The sequence below is a fragment of the Hyperoodon ampullatus genome, assembly GCF_949752795.1.
Source record: "Hyperoodon ampullatus genome assembly, chromosome: 4".
In the NCBI taxonomy this organism is placed as follows: Eukaryota; Metazoa; Chordata; class Mammalia; order Artiodactyla; family Ziphiidae; genus Hyperoodon; species Hyperoodon ampullatus.
The window spans coordinates 140,322,933-140,340,792 of record NC_136917.1 but is presented as its reverse complement, the minus strand read 5'-3'; positions in this window follow the sequence as shown (position 1 = coordinate 140,340,792).

Genomic DNA, 17,860 nt, shown 5'->3' with positions numbered 1-17,860 from the left:
TTACTCTCCATCCCACTTACATGTTTTTATATTCCTTCTTACATATATAATATGTCAGGAAAAGTATTTATTTATTGCTCTTTCTCCATTACTAGAATGCAAGCTCCATGAGGGCACAGAGATATTGAATTATGAAATTCTATATGCCCAGCACCTAGAACTGGGCCTGGCACCTAGTATGTGCTCAGTAAGTGTGAGGTGAATGAATATATGGAGGGCAGGTGACTGACTGGAAGACTGTCAGCAGGTGAAGGTGGGGACTTGGAAGGTAGGTCCCACGAGAAATGAACTCCCAGGCGACAAGGCTCCATCTCAGGAACTGACCTCCCCCTCTGATTTTCAGACATATTAAGTCCTTTTCCTGAAATTTCACTTGGGGATTTCCAGTAACATGTGCATTAAACCAGTCTCTGAATAACAGCCGAAAGCCAAGATTTCACATACCGTTTTCAGAGAAAAACAGGAAGTAGAAGAAGCAGTCAGGCAACCAGCTCAGTAGCAAGGGGCATGCAGGAAAGGGGACCTGGTATGTTTCAACTTGAGTTCATCCACGCTCTTAACAAAGCAAAGCAATCTGCACCGGAAACTAGCAACAGATCACAAAGAGAAAACAAAAGCCCACTCAACACGGAGGGACTGTCCCAGAGAGTAATAAATAAAAACAAACCCAAGTCTAATTTTTTTAAATTTTGGTTTAAGTTTTTAAACTTACATTAATATTTTAAGTAGTAAGGCTGACGACTTTGGGCATCCACATTATATGCTGTTGTATGTTATCCACGTGGGGAGTAAGTCAGATTGTTACTGAGCAAAATATGAGGGCACAGAATGGTGTCTCTGCTGCTGAACAGTCACAGGTGACATGCTGGCTGCTGTCAATGAGGATGCAAGAGACAGGTCTGCCGTCAGAGTGTCTCTGCACAGCCAAGGTGTGAACTAACCCGAATGGAGACCAGACCGTTATGAGGCACTGACGTGACTCCCGACGCTGGATCGGACGCCTCACCTCCAACTCCAGTGACCCCTCCTCACCACGTCCCCTGCCTCTCCCTGCCAGGACCCTCTGCCTTCTGATGTAATATCTAGCCCGTATCTTCCTTCCAATTACCCTGACTTCTTCAATGCCCTGATTCCCCACACAAAGGCACAAAAGTCTCTTTGCTGATTTTTCTAATAAGATATCTCTTCCATAAAGTAATAAATACCTCCTGGTCTAGATCTGGGCTGCCCAATATAGTAACCACTAGCCACATGTGGCTATTTAAATCTGACTTAAATAGAATTTAAAGCGTAGTTCCTCTCGGGGAGTTCCCTGGCAGTCCAGTGGTTAGGACTCAGCGCTTTCACTGAGGTGGCCCAGGTTCAATTCCTTGTTGGGGAACTAAGATCTCTCTAGCTGCGCAGCACGGCCAAAAAATAATATAAAAATTTTTTTAAAATATATAGTTCCTTTGTCACACTACCCACATTTCAAGTGCTCACTCTCCATGTATGGCTGGTGGCTACTGTCCTGCACAGACACAGAATACCTCCACCATCTCAGAAAATTCCATTAGACAGCCCTGGTCTGGATTAAATGGCAGTAAATATATGGAGTAAAAAGGAGAAAAAAATAATCTTATTTAAAAAATGTTATTCTGCTACAGTGAGGGATTAAAAAGAACTGAAGGCATTATCCTGAAGAATGCCAGAATTTAAGGAGTAGACCAGAAACCCGACATGAGTGAATGACAAAGGATAGCTAGTGGGGCAGAAAGAAAAGCATGACAATGTGATATCACAGACACTAGGGAAAGAAGACATTTCCAGAAAGACAGAGAGTGCTCAATAGTTCCAATGCTGTTGCAAGCAAGATAATGACTGAAAAGTAGACGCTGGATACAGTGACTAGGAAAGGATTTTGGTGGCACTGGAAATAGAACTTTCTGAGAAGTTTGGGGGGGTGTAAGCCAGACTGAAATGGGTAGAAATGTGACTAGGAAAGGGAGAAAAAAGATGAGGGCAAATATAGACAACTGTTTAAAAAAACTGGTTATGAATTACAGGAGAGACGGGAAAGTTAGAGGGTGATATGCAGTCCAGGGTAATTTTTTAAGGAAAGAATGTGAGTATGTTACAAGTTAATGGGAGAACTCTGCTTCTAAGCAGAGCATGGTAAATCTTGCAGGCCAATGTTTCCACCATAAGAATTGGAAAAAGCTGGAAATATAAAAATATTTGCAGGGGGTTCACAGAGCTGGAGAACCGAAGAAAACGACATGAGCTCAAATTCCAGGGAAAAAAGAAGTGTTCTGAGATGAGCTTATAAGCGTCAGCCACAACCCTCAAAACACACACACACTCACACCCCACAGGGAAATTTATCAATTCCAGGTGGAGCAAACAGACTCAATCTTGGCTCAGGCCAAGGGCCTCTGCAGGGAAAATAGGAGGACTAAAATGACAAATGGAAAATTTGATGTGCCTCAAATACATAGGCTTTTCTTTCGAGGTGACAGTTGCCAAGTTCTGGGGCTGAACGAGAGGCTGGGGAGTCGGCCAGAAAGCTTCTAAAGGGCAGAATGACTTATGCCATTTAGGCAACGAGACCCGTGAGCAGGGAAGCCCATTCTCAAGCCCATGGCTACTCTCTCCCTCAGGACATCTGACAGGAGCTGCACAGAGCAGGGGGCGCTGGAGCAGGGGTGGGAACTTCTGAAGAACAGACCTGGGTCTCCCTCAGTCTTTAGGGCTGCAAATGGAGACGAGCATGGCTCTTAATGTAAAGGACAGAATGGCCTCTTCTGAGAACACGGAGACAGACAGACTGCAGCCCAGCTTCAGTTTTCTTCAAACCCTGATAAGCCCTCATTCCCTCTGCCTGAGAGAGGAGAAGGGGAACCCTCTCTGGTGGAGGCTCTACTTACCTTTTTTTTTTTTCCCGTGCTATTTGGTACACAATCAACTGATATGTAATAAGGCAAGAAAATATCTATAATTAAGTGGAAAAAAACAGATAATAGAACTAAACCCACAGATGACCTAGATATTGATGGTAATAGAAAAAAGCAAAACAGTAAAATCAATATATATCATATTAAATAAATAAGTCCAGTTTGTTTTCATCCCTAGTGTAATCACTAAAAATATATAAATAACGTATGTAATAACCAATATACAATATAATATATAACCAATAATCTGTAATAACCAAAATATAATATAATATATAACCAATAAGTCAATAAAGAAAATAATGGAAAAATCAAAATATTTGGATATTCCAAAGGAATATAAGAAATGAAGAGATATGGAACATAAAACCTATGGGCCAGGGCTTCCCTGGCACAGTGGTTGGGAGTCTGCCTGCCAATGCAGGGGACACGGGTTCAAGCCCTGGGGGGACCCCACATGCTGCGGAGCAGCTGGGCCCGTGCACCAAAACTGCTGAACCTGTGCTCTGGAGCCCGCAAGCCACAACTGCTGAGCCCATGCACCACATCTGCTAAGGCCTGCACACCTGGAGCCCGTGCTCTGCAACGGGGGAGGCCACCACTGTGACAGGACAGCACGCTGCGGCAAGGAGTGGCCCCTGCTCACAGCAACTGGAGGGGGCCCACGTGCAGCAACGAAGACCCAACACAGCCAAAACTAATAAATAAATAAAAATAATAAATAAGATAAATAAATTAATTTTAAAAAACCCTATGGGCCAAATAAAAAACAAACAGTAAGCTGGTAGATATAAACCCAATTATATCAAATTATGTCAGTTCATCACCAAGGCCTGAATATTTTATGTGCTATATACGCCTGTGGCTTCTTCTCTACTCTCACCACTATTGCCCAAATTCCAATCTGCATAACCAGTCCCCTAGACTATTTCGATAAGCCCCTAACAATTGTCCATGCTTCTCCTATGGCCTCTTCCAATACACCCTCCTTAGAAACACCACCATGTTAATGTGACCATGTCCCCCTTCTGCTTAAAATGTTTCCGTGGTTCCCATCAACTAAAGGACGACATCACAAACTGAAGAGTACCTGAATATTCTGCCTTTCTGGAAAAAATAAAAGGGTCCAAGAATACTTGTGTTAAATTATTCTGTGACGACAATTTCCCAAAGAACTGTGCTTTTAGAGCAGGGGGTTTCCAGTTTGCTCTTCCCCATTAGTCCCCGTTTCCTGCCTGGCTCCAGAGCCAGATATCAGTTGCTTTTTAGCATCACCCTCATACAGCTTTTTAGGGCCTATGAATGAGGGGAGAAATATTGCTCTGGATTTCTGTTCCTAATAAAAGTGATAAAAAGAGAGATAGGGCAGTGTGTTTTGAGAACAAAGGGAAGAGAACCTATTCCTTCAAAGACCCCTTTCCTGCAGGTGTAATGTGTAAACTGTCAGCCTGCTTTCCTCCTTGGAAACATTGTCCGCCTGCCCCTATGGGCACAGCTCCTTAATAGAGCACACAAGGCTCTTAGCAACTGGACTTCCACCTCAGTCCCCATCTTTGTCCTCTGCCACTCCCAGCCTGGGTCCTTATGCTCCCTAAAATGATGAACTTATCATAGGAGGTCACCTACCCATCCACGTTGCTCTGTTACTTTGTGCCTTTCCCACGCTGTTCTCCTTAATTAAATGATAATCAGTTCAGATGTCATCTGCTCCGAGAATCTTCCTTGAGTGTTCTCCCTGAAGCTGGGTCCTTCTCCATCTTCCCCAACATCTATTTAACATCTTTGTCTTTATATTTAGCAGAATATACTGTAATCGCCTTTGTGTTTTCTTCCCTGCTGGTTTATGAGTGCCTTGATATCTGTCTTGTCTTTGTAGCTCCAAGGCCCAGCACAAGGAAGGGCACTTAATCTTCTAATAAATGTTGTTGAAATGACATGAAATCATTTGTACTCAAAATGTTTTGTCCCTGTCTCACCCCACCACAAAACCTAAAGATTTTGAAAGTAGATACTGTCTTAATAACACTTTACTAATTAGTATACTTTTTTTTTTTTTTTTTTTTTTTTTTTTTTTTGCGGTTCACAGGCCTCTCACTGTTGTGGCCCGGACGCGCAGGCTCAGCGGCCATGGGTCACGGGCCCAGCCGTTCCGCGGCACGTGGGATCTTCCCGGACCGGGGAACGAACCCGTGTGCCCTTCATCGGCAGACGGACTCTCAACCACTGCGCCACCGGTGAAGCCCGGGGAAGCCCGGGGAAGCCCTAATTAGTATACTTTCAATTGGAAACATTTTCCAAAGTTTCCTTATACCAGTTATCTCGTAACGTACACTTGCTATGTATCCACCATCCTAACTCAGGGCATTAGGAATCCGACCTGGTCCAATGACGCCACCTGGTGGCAACATCGAGGAACTGTTCAACTGCCTTGAAAGCAGCCACAGAACTGGGGAATGGTTACTTGATTTCCTTCCTCTTCTAGCAAACCATGATCAGCTGCCTTGAAGAAGAATCTGTGGCAAGTTGGACCCGAACCTCTCCTTACAGGCAAAGAGTGAGGACATCTTTGTTCCCAAGGAAGAAAAGGGAATCCCCATATTGTGGTTTGGGAGCTGGATATATTGGGAAGGTGTGAGTGGATCTTAAGTGGGAAAAATTTTAAGACAAACTTAAGCATTTTCTTAGATGCCCTCAACTACCCTCCTTTCTCCTTCTTGGTTGGCATGCCACTTTGGGTCTTGGGTGAAACACAAGCCCACCAAGTATGGAATCTAACATCCTAAAAAGCCTGGAAGACTGGGACGAAACAACCCCAGTGCAAGAGAGTTAGCTTCCTGAAAGGGAAAATTTGACCAATGAGAACTGGAGACATCATTCTTTCTTCGGCAGACCATCCAAGGTGTTGTTTCTCCCCACAGTCCAGCCGGAGAAGTCCTAAGCCAAGTCCCCCAACCTGCTGGGTCATCTGCTGTGTGTCTTCCCCACTCCTGGTGAAGGCAGAGGCAGCAATGGTAACGTCCCATCACCTTGCTTATTGTCTTCCCTTTCCTCTCTTTCTTTCTTCTCTCATAATCACCAGAGCTTGCACAACCCAAATGAACTGTTGGCATCTTAATTCTTGCTTCAGCCTCTACTTTCTAGAGAACCCAGGTTAAGACAGTCAGTGTGTTTCTTAACTCTCTGTATCCCTCTCTTTAAATCTGTAACAGCTTTTTTCTCTTTTACATTGATATTTACTAAAGAAGTTCCATTATAATTTCCTGTGAAATACTCCACATTCTTCATTTAACTAATTGCATTCCCAGGGTGCCACTTTCTAAATCAGTAGTTAGATCTGAAGTTGGATTCGACTCAGGTTTGAGTTTGAGTTTTTTGGCAAGACTGCCTAATAAATGGTGCTGCATACACCTATTGTATTACTTCAAGAGGTACATGTTGTCCGGTTGTCCCCTTTGGGTAAAGTTAAAATTAATTAGCAGTTTCAGGCCAACCCATTTATTCCAAAGTTCCCCATTAGACTTTCACCTAATGGCTTTAGGAGCTGTTGATTGACATTGTCTAGATCCGTTATTGAAAATTACAAAGTGGCAATATTGTAATTTTAACATTCCACCTTTACTAGTTGGACTTCTTATAAAAGAAGGAACACTTCCTTATCACCTATATGTTTACCCTGAAATTTGGCTTGTGAAGAAAAATCAGGATAAACATTTATTTACCGGTTTCCTAATAATTATTTAGTGTGTTTAAAAACTTCCAATTTTGTGCAATGAGTTATTTTGTAATATCATTATGAATTTTCACATATTTGATATGTTTCAACCCATTGGCAGGTAGATAAAGAGGAATCAGTGGAGGATATTGAATTGAAGAGCCATCAGAAAGGTCAGGGAAAGCTGGTATACAAATGTTCAGTCAATTGAAAATATTTCAAGGAGGAAAAAGTAAACAGCTGGGTCAAATGCTACAGAGAGGCCAAGTAAGATGAGAACTTGAAGTTGGTAATCATGAATTTAAAGGTTGGTAATCATGAATTTAAAGTTAGGTCAGTGAGCATGGTGGTGTGTTTTTCTTCAGGCATTTTTGGCTGTGAAGATACAGGCATGATTAGAGCGATGAACTTAACCAGGGTCATAGTTTCACCAAGTACAAGATGGTAAAGGGGCAAAGATGTTGAGGGTTTACACAAGTGCAGATATAATAATTAAACATGGAATTTAAGTTGGGTAAAGAGAAGACATGAGGGGAGAAAGTAAAAAGGTGGAGAATTAAGAAATTAAAGGCCCTTGTGGGGTCGAAACTGTAGGAGTTCAGGTACTTGAGAAAAACGAGCTGGAAAAACAGTAGGAGATGGCCAGAGGGTGAGATGTTAAAAGTGAGAGTATGGAAGCGTTTAAGTTATCGAGAGTCTTAGAAACAGCCAAAGGTACGACTGATATACAATTATGAGAGAAGAGGACGTCAAGGAACAGACCAGGTAGATTAGTTTCCAGTTGCTGCTGTGACAAAAAAATACCACAAACTTCGTGGCTTAAAACAACACAAATTTATCACCTTACGGTTCTAGAGATCAGAAGTCTTAAATCCAGGTGTCAATAGGGCTGCATTTCTCCTGGAGGCTCTAGGGGAGAATCCGTTTATTTGTTTTTTCCAGTTTCTAGAGGTCACCTGCATTCCTTAGCTCATGACCACTTCCCCCATTGTCAAGGCCAACAGCAAGCATCTTCAGATCTCTCTGATCCTTTCAACTTCCTCTTATAAGGACTCTTGTGATTACATTGAGCCTACCAGATAATCCAGGATGTTCTATTCTCAAGATCCTTAATATAATCATATGTACAAAGTCCCTTTTTGCCATGTAAGGTAACATTCACAGGCCCTGAGGATCAGGACATGGACATCTTTGGAGGCCATTATTCTGTCTACCACACGGGGTGTCACAGCTCATGACACATTAATACAGATAAGACTGCTACACTAGTACTTGTGGAGATAATTCTCTCTCCTGCCCTCCTCCCAAAAGATGCTGGCTGGGTCTAGAATTCTAAATGAAATAAGTTCTATTAATATGGTCACTGAAATTTCATTTCTGTCCGTACAAGTATATACATTTTAAACTACTGATATGGAAAGTTTTTAGACTAGTGAATGTAACTTTTTAAAAAAACATTTAATTGAGGTATGATTGACATACAAAAACCAACACATATTTAATATATGCAACTTGATCAGTTTGGAGATAAGTGTACATTGGTAAAACCACAATCTATGCCACAAATATATCACCTCCAAAAGTTTCCTCTCACTCCCTTATTTTTTGCATGTGACAAAGACACAAAGTAAGATCTTGCTTAGCAAAATTTTAAGTATAAACCAGTATTGTTAACTACAAGCACGAGGGAGGACCGGAAGCAGGGATGAGAGAGAAAGGAAAGCGGAAGACACGGGGGCTTCTCAGGGTCACCCTGAGCTTTGCGTTTTAGTCTAAAACCACTCCCTTCCCCATCAGGGCATTCTACTTCCTTGTCTCTTTCTCTCTCCCCAGCGCCTCTTTTACAGCCGCATCTTTTGAAATCCTCCTTCATATACACTCTTAGCTCCAAAGACTCCAGCCAAAGGCGCATCAAGATTTTGTGGAGCAGAACGCTTATATAACGGTGGGGGGAGGGGTCCTTTAAGAAAGGGGGAAAAAAATCTCAATTTTGCAAATTTTACCCTCCCTGAAAGTTAAAGTCTCATTAGCTTCAAGGTGAAACTTCCTCACACTCCAACCTATGAATGTTAAAGGATCTGAATGTTCCATTCCCGCGGCATCCTTTTCGGGGGAGGATGGAAAACGCCAGTGTGGGCGATCCGAGAAAGGAACATGCACTGGAAGAGAATAAAGGAGACGGTGGGGAAGGAAGAAGGTGAGTATTCCAACCTCTCGCTGAGCTTAATTTCTGCCGAAAGCCGCCCCCACGAGGAGCTGCCCCTTTCTAGAGAAGCTTCTGCCCTCCGGCTTCACCCGCTCACCCCAGCTCAGGCCCGCCGGTGCTCCGACGCCCGCTGTCCACTAGGTGGCCGCTCGTGGCCGCCAATCCCCGGCGACTTTCGGGAATAGCTCGGAGCCCACCCCGTGCCCACCCTCGCCCCCCGCACCCTGAGCCAGCGCAGCCCCCGGGCAGCGCCAAAGCGACAGGAACCCTCGCTGTCTTCCTGCGGCACTGCTAATGCTTCCGTGGGCCCCTGGAGGAGAGAGGCCAGCGGCTCCAGCCATCTGGGTGGGTGGTAAACGGAAGGGACCGGGGACGGACGAAGAGCGGGAGAAACCAGGAGACGCGCTGCCCTGGGGCGCCGAGTGCGCAGGGGCTGGAGCGGCGGAGACCCAGCCCGCTTCGCGACCCGCGCGCCCTGGGCGTGCCCAATCCTGAGCGTGGCCCGGTCACCTCCCGGTTCCAGCTGCTCGTGGCTAGAGCCCTCTGGGAGGAGGAACTTTTCCGGCCCTTATAGGCCTCTTAGCGTCGGGCCCCCCCACCGACCCCGAGGCTTCCTGCTCCAGTCCAGGGCAGCCCACCCCGCGCCCCCAGCCCACGCCCTGCATGCCTTCCCCGCCACCCCGGGAGCGTGGAGGGCGCCATCCGCCTCCCAGTTACCCGCTGAGGAACCCGGTCTCCCCTCTGTACCCACCGAGAACTCGTGGAGCCTGGGGAAGAGACTGCACCTCATCCTTCCGAGGCCGGCGGGGAGAAAGCATCACCCCAACAACCAAGGTGCAGAAGCGAAAGGAGGCAGCGGCACAGGCCGGCGCAGGAGCAGCCGCCGGGGCCCCACGCCCGCCCCCTCTCCAGCGCGGAAGGCGCGGTTACAGCAACACAGCCTTAGATTAAGGGTTGCACTCCTAGGTCGGTTCGCTAACGAAAGAAAGAATCATTATTGAATGTGCCTGAGTCCCTACAGGTGGTATCATTTAATCCTCACTAGGAAGAAATTTATTATCCATGTGTATCAAGTAAGAAAACCTGCTAGGAGAGGTTAGATTATTTTAATTTACCCAAAGTCCTACAGCTGGTGAGAGGCAGAGTTGGAATCTGCAGGTCTATTTCCAGAAGTTATTTGTTATATTTAATGCATATTAATCCCTGTGGTAACCCTTTTTAGTATTACAAAAATAATATGTACTCATTGTGAAAAACATGGAAAATGAAAACAGACTAAAGAAAAAAGTAAATGACCTATCATTTCAACAGGTACTAACACCACTGTTGGTTGACATTTTCATATATTTGTCTCATATATATGAATATTTGTGGAAATGCGTGTAATACATACATATTTAAAACAAGCTCATTCTCTATATTTTGTACCATTAGCACTTAACATTAAAGGGTCAGTTTTGATATTTTTCAAGGAATTTTTTATTTCAAATCTACTGACAGTAAATTTATTTCAAATTTAAAAACAGTTGAGACAGACACAAATTCAGTATTCTTTAAAATGTTGATAACAATAGTCAATGAAAACTGCTCAGTAAGCTAAAGGATTAAAAGAAGCAAGTAAATATGGTAAATTGGCTTCCAGCAAGCTATTTAGCAGATTCATTATTTAATGATTTGCCTTTCATTATGCAAATTGAGCTAGAGGAAAAGAATAAGTAGAAGATGGATAGTTTTAAATGAGTGTTTTTCAGCTGTATAAAGGGGTACTGGAGACAAATCTTGGACAGTGTAACCCACATTTTGATTTTTAATTTTCTACTTGTGGTTTTCCCTATGAAAGCAACTCCAGGAACTGCAACTAGTAAGAATGATTCCATAATGGAATGGCCCAATTACCCCCTCAATTCCATCAATTCTGCCTTTTTTTTTTTTGCGGTACGCGGGTCTCTCACTGCTGTGGCCTCTCCCGTTGCGGAGCACAGGCTCCGGACGCACAGGCTCAGTGGCCATGGCTCACAGGCCCAGCCGCTCCGCGGCATGTGGGATCTTCCCGGACCGGGGCACGAACCCGTGTCCCCTGCATCGGCAGGCAGACTCTCAACCACTGCGCCACCAGGGAAGCCCTCTGGCATTTTTAAATCAATGTCACCAAAGGGCAGTGTCAACACCCACCATGACAGCCCACAAAAACAGTGGAGTATGTCCAAGAAGAATTCGGGGCTGTGGCTGAAGGGGATCACCCAGCTTGGGGTAATAAGGCAGTGCCCACTGGCCCAGAAGATTCCTGGGATAGGGCTAATGACGCCTGAGGCTCTGCCTCCTCAACTGCAGAATTCCAAGCCTGGTTTCCACAGGAAAAGCACAGCTGTGCCATAGCTTTGTCTCCAGGCCTAAAGAAGCAGTGTGTCTGGACTAAGAGATAAAATGAAGTTTGTTCCAGGCCTCTTAAAAGTGTCAGAAATCAGAAAAGGGCAGAATGGTGGGAAATTGGACCATCCTAGATGATATTTTTCAAAGTTGAATTGACTGTAGTATGGGCTGGAACAGAAGCAGAGTTGGAAAAAACTTCAGTAGAGGGCCTGGTAAAAAGAAAGGTCATTTGGGGGCAGTTATTCACAGCTTCTAATCATGCTGTAAAGTCTGCGCCAGACTATTCATGGTGTCTGCTTCTCATGGCATCTCTTCAGGTAGCACTTGTCTGATTTTTTTGCACGAAGTTCAGTTCACAGTACTAGTTAATGCTGGGGCAACAGTGGAATTCAAGTCTCCAAGCAGCCTTATTCTAGGAAGAGGGAGCAGCCTGGTACTTAGGTTGGGCAGTGGGGAGAGGTAAGAGAAAGGCAGGTGGTAAAACACTAACCCCTCTCTCTCTAAGATGGACTTACATCTACCTATTTTCATTTTCTACTTTTGAACATCCCAGTAAAAGGGCACAGATTTTTTTTTTTTAAGTGCAAGTAAGCAAAATTACAAGATCCTGAGCTCTGGGATTCAAACTATCCAAGTGCAAGTATGGATCCCAGATCTTCCTCAACTTATGATGGGATTCCATTCTGAGAAACCCATTGCAAGTTGAAAATACTGTAAGTCAAAAATACACTTAATACATCTCACCTACCAAACATCGTAGCCTAGCCCAGCCTACTTTAAATGTGCTCAAAACACTTACATTGACCTACAGTTGAGCAAAATCGTATAACACAAAGCCTATTTTATAATAAAGTGTTGAACAGCTGGTGCAATCTATTGAATGCTGTACTGAAAGTGAAAAACAGAATGGTTGTAAGGGTACAGGATGGTTGTAAGTGCATTGGTTGTTCACCCACGTGATCACATGACTTGGAGCTGTGCTGCCACTGCCCAGCATCATGAGGGTATTGTGTGGCGTATTGCTGTCCCAGGAAAAGATCAAAATTTGAAATCTGAATTGTGGTTTCTAAAGCATGTGTATCGCTTTTGCACCTTTATAAAGTCAAAAACTTGTGCCATACCATCGTAAGTCTGAACCTGCCTCAGAGAGTTAACAGGTAAATTGCTTTCCAAAATGCCAGCTACAAAGAAAGTGCTCAATAAGTATCTCTTGTTATTTCTTAAGGTAGAAACTTAGCATCAATGAAGAATAAATGCCCCCCCAAAAAGAGTAGCTGTTAAAGAGTTTTAGTGTGTTCCTGCTGTGAAAGGATAATTTTGACTTTTTAAATCCAATATACCGTGAAATTACTTTATAATTCTTATGTTGATCATTTCTAATCCTCTGCTTTCAGAAACACTGATGGAAACAAATATAGTTTTCCTCCATTTTGCGTATAGATTGATCACGCCTTTTTTCTAATGGACTAATTCTGTCCATTAAACATAGTCAAATTCAATGAACAGACAGAGAGATCAACAGACATACAGTATCTACTTTATCCTGGGCACCCAAGAAATGAGTGCAGCCTGGTCCCCATCCTCCTTACACTCCCAGTCTAGTTGGAGAGCCAGACAAGAAACACCAGGACCCCATAGGGTTGACTTAAAGACCAAAAAGACCATACTGAATGCTCATGAAATCTTCTATAATGACTCATATTTTATGATGTGTACTGAGGATGAAATAATAAAAGATGTTTTTTAACCTAAGAATTTAGAAGAAGGAATCCAAGAAGGCAGTTTAGACCCCCACGAAGTGGCAGCAATTAGAAGCTTAGGCAACAGGAGAGGGAGGTGGCCCAAGATGGTGCAGTAGGAAGACCCTGAACTCACCTCCTCCCATGGACACACCAACATATCTACTTACAGAGCTGCTATCTATGAGAACAACCTGAAGGCTAATAGAAAAAACTTTTCCAACTAAAGATATAAAGAAGGAACCACAATGAGATGGATAGGAGGCACAGAGACAAGGTATAGTCAGGACCCACACCCCTGGGTCAGCAACCCACAAATGGGAGGATAATTACAATCATAAAGTTCTTCCTCAAGGAGTGAGGGGACCAAGCCCCACATCAGGCCCCCCAGCCCAGGGGTTCTGCACTAACAAGTCCCCCAGAAGGTCTAGCTTTGAAAACCAGTGGGGCTTACATTCAGGAGAACCGGATGGCTAAGGAAGCAGATTCTGCTCTTAAAGGGCGCACATAAAATCTCACATGTTCCAAGTCCCCATGCAGAGGCAGTAATTTGAAAGGTGCCTGGGTCAGACCCACTTGCTGATCTTGAAGAGCCTCCCGGAGAGCCAGGAGGCAACAGGGACTACCCCTGTGGATGGAGATGCTGGTGGCAACCATTCTGGGGAGCTCCACCAGTGCTGGCAAGCACCATTTGGAATCCTCCCTCTAGCCTATTAGCAATATATTCTTTGACATCAGTCTTAGCAATATATTTTTGGCTCTACTCAGGCAAGGGAAATAAAAGCAAGATTAAACAAATGGAACTATATTAAACCAAAAAGCTTCTGCAAAGTGAAGGAAACTATCAACAAAATGAAAAGGCCACCTATGAATAGGAGAAGTTATTTGCAAATGATATATCTGACAAGGGGTTAATATCCAAAAATAGACAAAGAACTCATACCACTCAACATCCAAACAACAATCCAATTTAAAAATGGGCAGAGGGCCTGAATAGACTTTTTTCCAAAGATATATAAATGGCCAACAGACACAGGAAAAAATGCTGAACATCACTAATCACCAAGGAAATGCAAATCAAAACCACAGTGAGATTCCACTCACACCTATCAGAATGGCAATCATCAAAAAGACAAGAAATAGGGCTTCCCTGGTGGCGCAGTGGTTGAGAGTCTGCCTGCCGATGCAGGGGACACGGGTTCGTGCCTCGGTCCGGGAAGATCCCACATGCCGCGGAGCGGCTGGGCCCGTGAGCCATGGCCGCTGAGCCTGCGCGTCCGGAGCCTGTGCTCCACAACGGGAGAGGCCACAGCAGTGAGAGGCCCGTGTACCGCAAAAAAAGCCAAATGCTTATAAACAGATTTTCGATCAATCCTCCTTACTTAAAAAAAGAAAAGAAAAAGACAAGAAATAAGTGTTGACAAGGATGTGGAAAAAAGGGAACCCTTGTGCACTGTTGGTGAGATTGTATATTAGTGCAACCACTGTAGAGAACAGTATGGAGGTTCCTCAAAAAAATTAAAAATAGTTACCATCTGATCCAGCAATTTCACTTCTGGGCATTTACCTGAAGAAAACAAAAGATATAACAAAAGATATAAGCAAAAAAACCCAAAAGATATAAGCAAACCAATGTTCATTGCAGTATTATTTAAAATAGCCAAGGTATGGAAGCAACCTAAGTGTTCACTGATAAACAGATAAAGATGATGTGATATATATATATATAAATGGAATATTACTCGGTGATTAAAAAATTAAATCTTGCCATTTTCAACAACACGGATGGATCCAGAGGGTGCTATGCTAAGTCAGAGAGAGAGAAACAAATACTGCATGATCTCACTTATATGTGGAATTTAAAAAAACAAAACATATAAACAAAACAAAACCAGACTCAGCTGCGTAGGTACAGAGAACAAACAGGTGTTTGCCAGAGGGGTGATGGGGGAGCGAAATAGGTGAAGGAGATTAAGAGGTACAAACCTCCAGTTATAAAATAAATAAACCATGGGTATGTGATATAAGCATAAGGAATATGGTAAGTAATGTTGCAATAACTTTGTATGGGGTCAGATGGTTACTAGACTTATTGTGATGATCATTTCAAAATATATGCAAATGTCAAATTACTATGTAGTACACAACTATATATCAATAAAAGGAAGATACAAGTATCTTTAAACATGTAAGAAATCAGAGAAACCATTTGTTGCCAATTAAATTAGAAAAAAATTGTAAATACTACTATGCAGTGCTGCCCAAACCTGAGCTGAGGTAAGCATTATTACATACTATTGAGGTTATAAATTAATAGAACCTTTCTGGAGAACAATTTGGAAATAGGTATCAAGAGCTCTAAAAAATGTTCACACCCAGTAATTTCAATAAATTGTAAGAAATAATTTGAAATGTGAAAAAATCACTGTACAAACATTTCTCAAAGTTTGCTGTGATTAAGAAACAATGACCTGGAGATTATCATACTAAGTGAAATAAGTCAGACAGAGAAAGACAAATATCATACGATATTGCTTATATGTGGAATCTAAAAAAAAAAAAAAAAAAAGATACAATGAACTTATTTACAAAACAGAAACAGACTCACAGACTTAGAGAACAAATTTATAGTTACCAGGGGGAAAGGGTGGCGGGGAGGGATAGATTGGGAGTTTGGGATTGACATGTACACACTGCTATACTTAAAATAGATCACCAGGACTTCCCTGGTGGTCCAGTGGTTAAGACTCCTCGCTTCAACTGCAGAGGATGCGGGTTCATTCCCCGGGAGGGGAAGTTCCACAGGCCGCATGGTGTGGCCAAAAAAAAAAAAAATTAGATAACCAACAAGGACCTACTGTATAGCACAAGGAACTCTGCTCAATATTCTGTAATAACCTAAATGGGAAAAGAATTTGAAAAAGAATAGATACACGTATATGTATAACTGAATCACTTTTCTGTACACCTGAAACTAACACAACACTGTTAATCAACTACACTTCAATATAAAATAAAAATTCTTTTAAATTAAAAAAAGAAACAACCTATAAGTCCAGCATTAGGGAAAATGATTAAATAATTTTATAATCCATAAAATAATATATTATGCAGCCATTAAAATATTTGAAACAACCAAATACAATGTGTAACCCTGGATTGGATCCTGGATTAAATATATATATATAATACATATTATATATAGAGAGAGAAAATATATATATACACATATATATTTAGAGAGAGAGAGAGAGAATGAATTAGGGATTAAAAAAAGAAGCTTAGGCAATAGCAGCAGATGGTAGATACAAAGGAAATGGGAACAGCAGGCTATTCACACAGCTGAGCTGAGGCTGGGGATGAGATATCTGTGATAAAACAGTTCTGCTAGGGCAGGAGGGGATCATAGAGACCCATGTACAGCAAAATGTAGTCTTGATGACCCAGCCATAGAGATCCTCTCTGCCGAGTAGGTGCGGATACCAAAGGACTGGGTGTATCCCAATGCTGGTATATCACTCATCTGAATTCAAGGCCAGGAAGAAGTGGGGGGGAGCCGGGGTCAGAAAGGGATGGTTATAAACAGAACAAGGTGGCATATCTATCAAATGGTTCAAGGAATACAGAAGAGGAGCATTAAGAGGAGGAGAAGATGATGAAGAAAGAAGCTAAAAGGGATCATTTATTAAAAAGGGAAGACAGGCTAGGCCTGGAAGGGAAACCATGCCTAGCCCCATCTCTAGCCAGTTTCCATTTGCCTAAAGACCATTTTCCTTTGGGGCAATGATTTTCAAACTTAGTGGCCATACAAATCACTTTAGGATCTTGTTTAAATGCAGACTGTGATCCAGTAGATCTGGGACCAAAGATTCTGCATTTCTAATGAGCTCCAGGTGATGGTAATGCTGTTTGTCCTCAACTTTGGCTGCACATTAGAACCACCTGTGCAGTTTTAAAGACAACACCAGTGCTCAGTCCTTACAGTAACAATGATTGAATCTTGGAGCATGGTGCCCGGGCATCAATGTTTCAAAAGCTCCCCAGATGATTCTAGCCCCAGCTAGAGCTGAGAAACACCACTCTAAGGAAATAGAGTGATTCCTGAATCTCAGTACTTCCAATAGAAATGCTCACCAACCTCCTTTCTCTTTCTTTACGATTTGTATCTATGCTAGTTCTCCCAGAAGCCCCTCCATCTCCCCCCAAGATTAACCTCTCTCCCTCTGTCCTCAAGCCATCAAGGTTGGAAATGGGCTGGGAGCCAAGACAGCTGCAGTGCCTTACTGCCTCCTCCACCCCAGGCCTCCCCAACTTCAATGGTTTTAATTAAGCTCCCACCACCTGTCAGGATGACCAGGGATGGGTGCCCAGCATCGACCTCAGCTCCCAATTTGCTCTTGCATCTCAGTTCCCTCTCCCATCTGCTCCTTGATGGAGGATAATAAGTGCCACAGGTAAGTTCCCAATCACTTGAGCCCCAGTCCTAATAACCTGACCTTATTCCAGTTCTTCACCTAATTCCTAAGTTCCTTCCAGGATTTGATTTGGTGCTCAAAGGGTGAGATAATGAATGAGCAACAAAGTGGTGTAGTATATACCAAGGATCTAGGGAACTTCATCTTCTGCTCCCAATGGAGCCACCAGAAAAAAACATTGAGAAAGCACCGGGATCCCTTTCCAGTAAGTCCAGATGAATTATAAGGGATGGTGGTTGACAAAAGAGTGAGCTACCAAAGGCTGGAACCGGACTTCCCTCGTGGTGCAGTGGTTCAGAATCCACCTGCCAGTGCAGGCCACACAGGTTCGAGCCTTGGTTTATACGGCTTGGTTTTAAACATCCTTGCTTTTTAGTGTTATGATTATTATGATAAAAACACAATGTACTCGGGAAAAGAGTAAA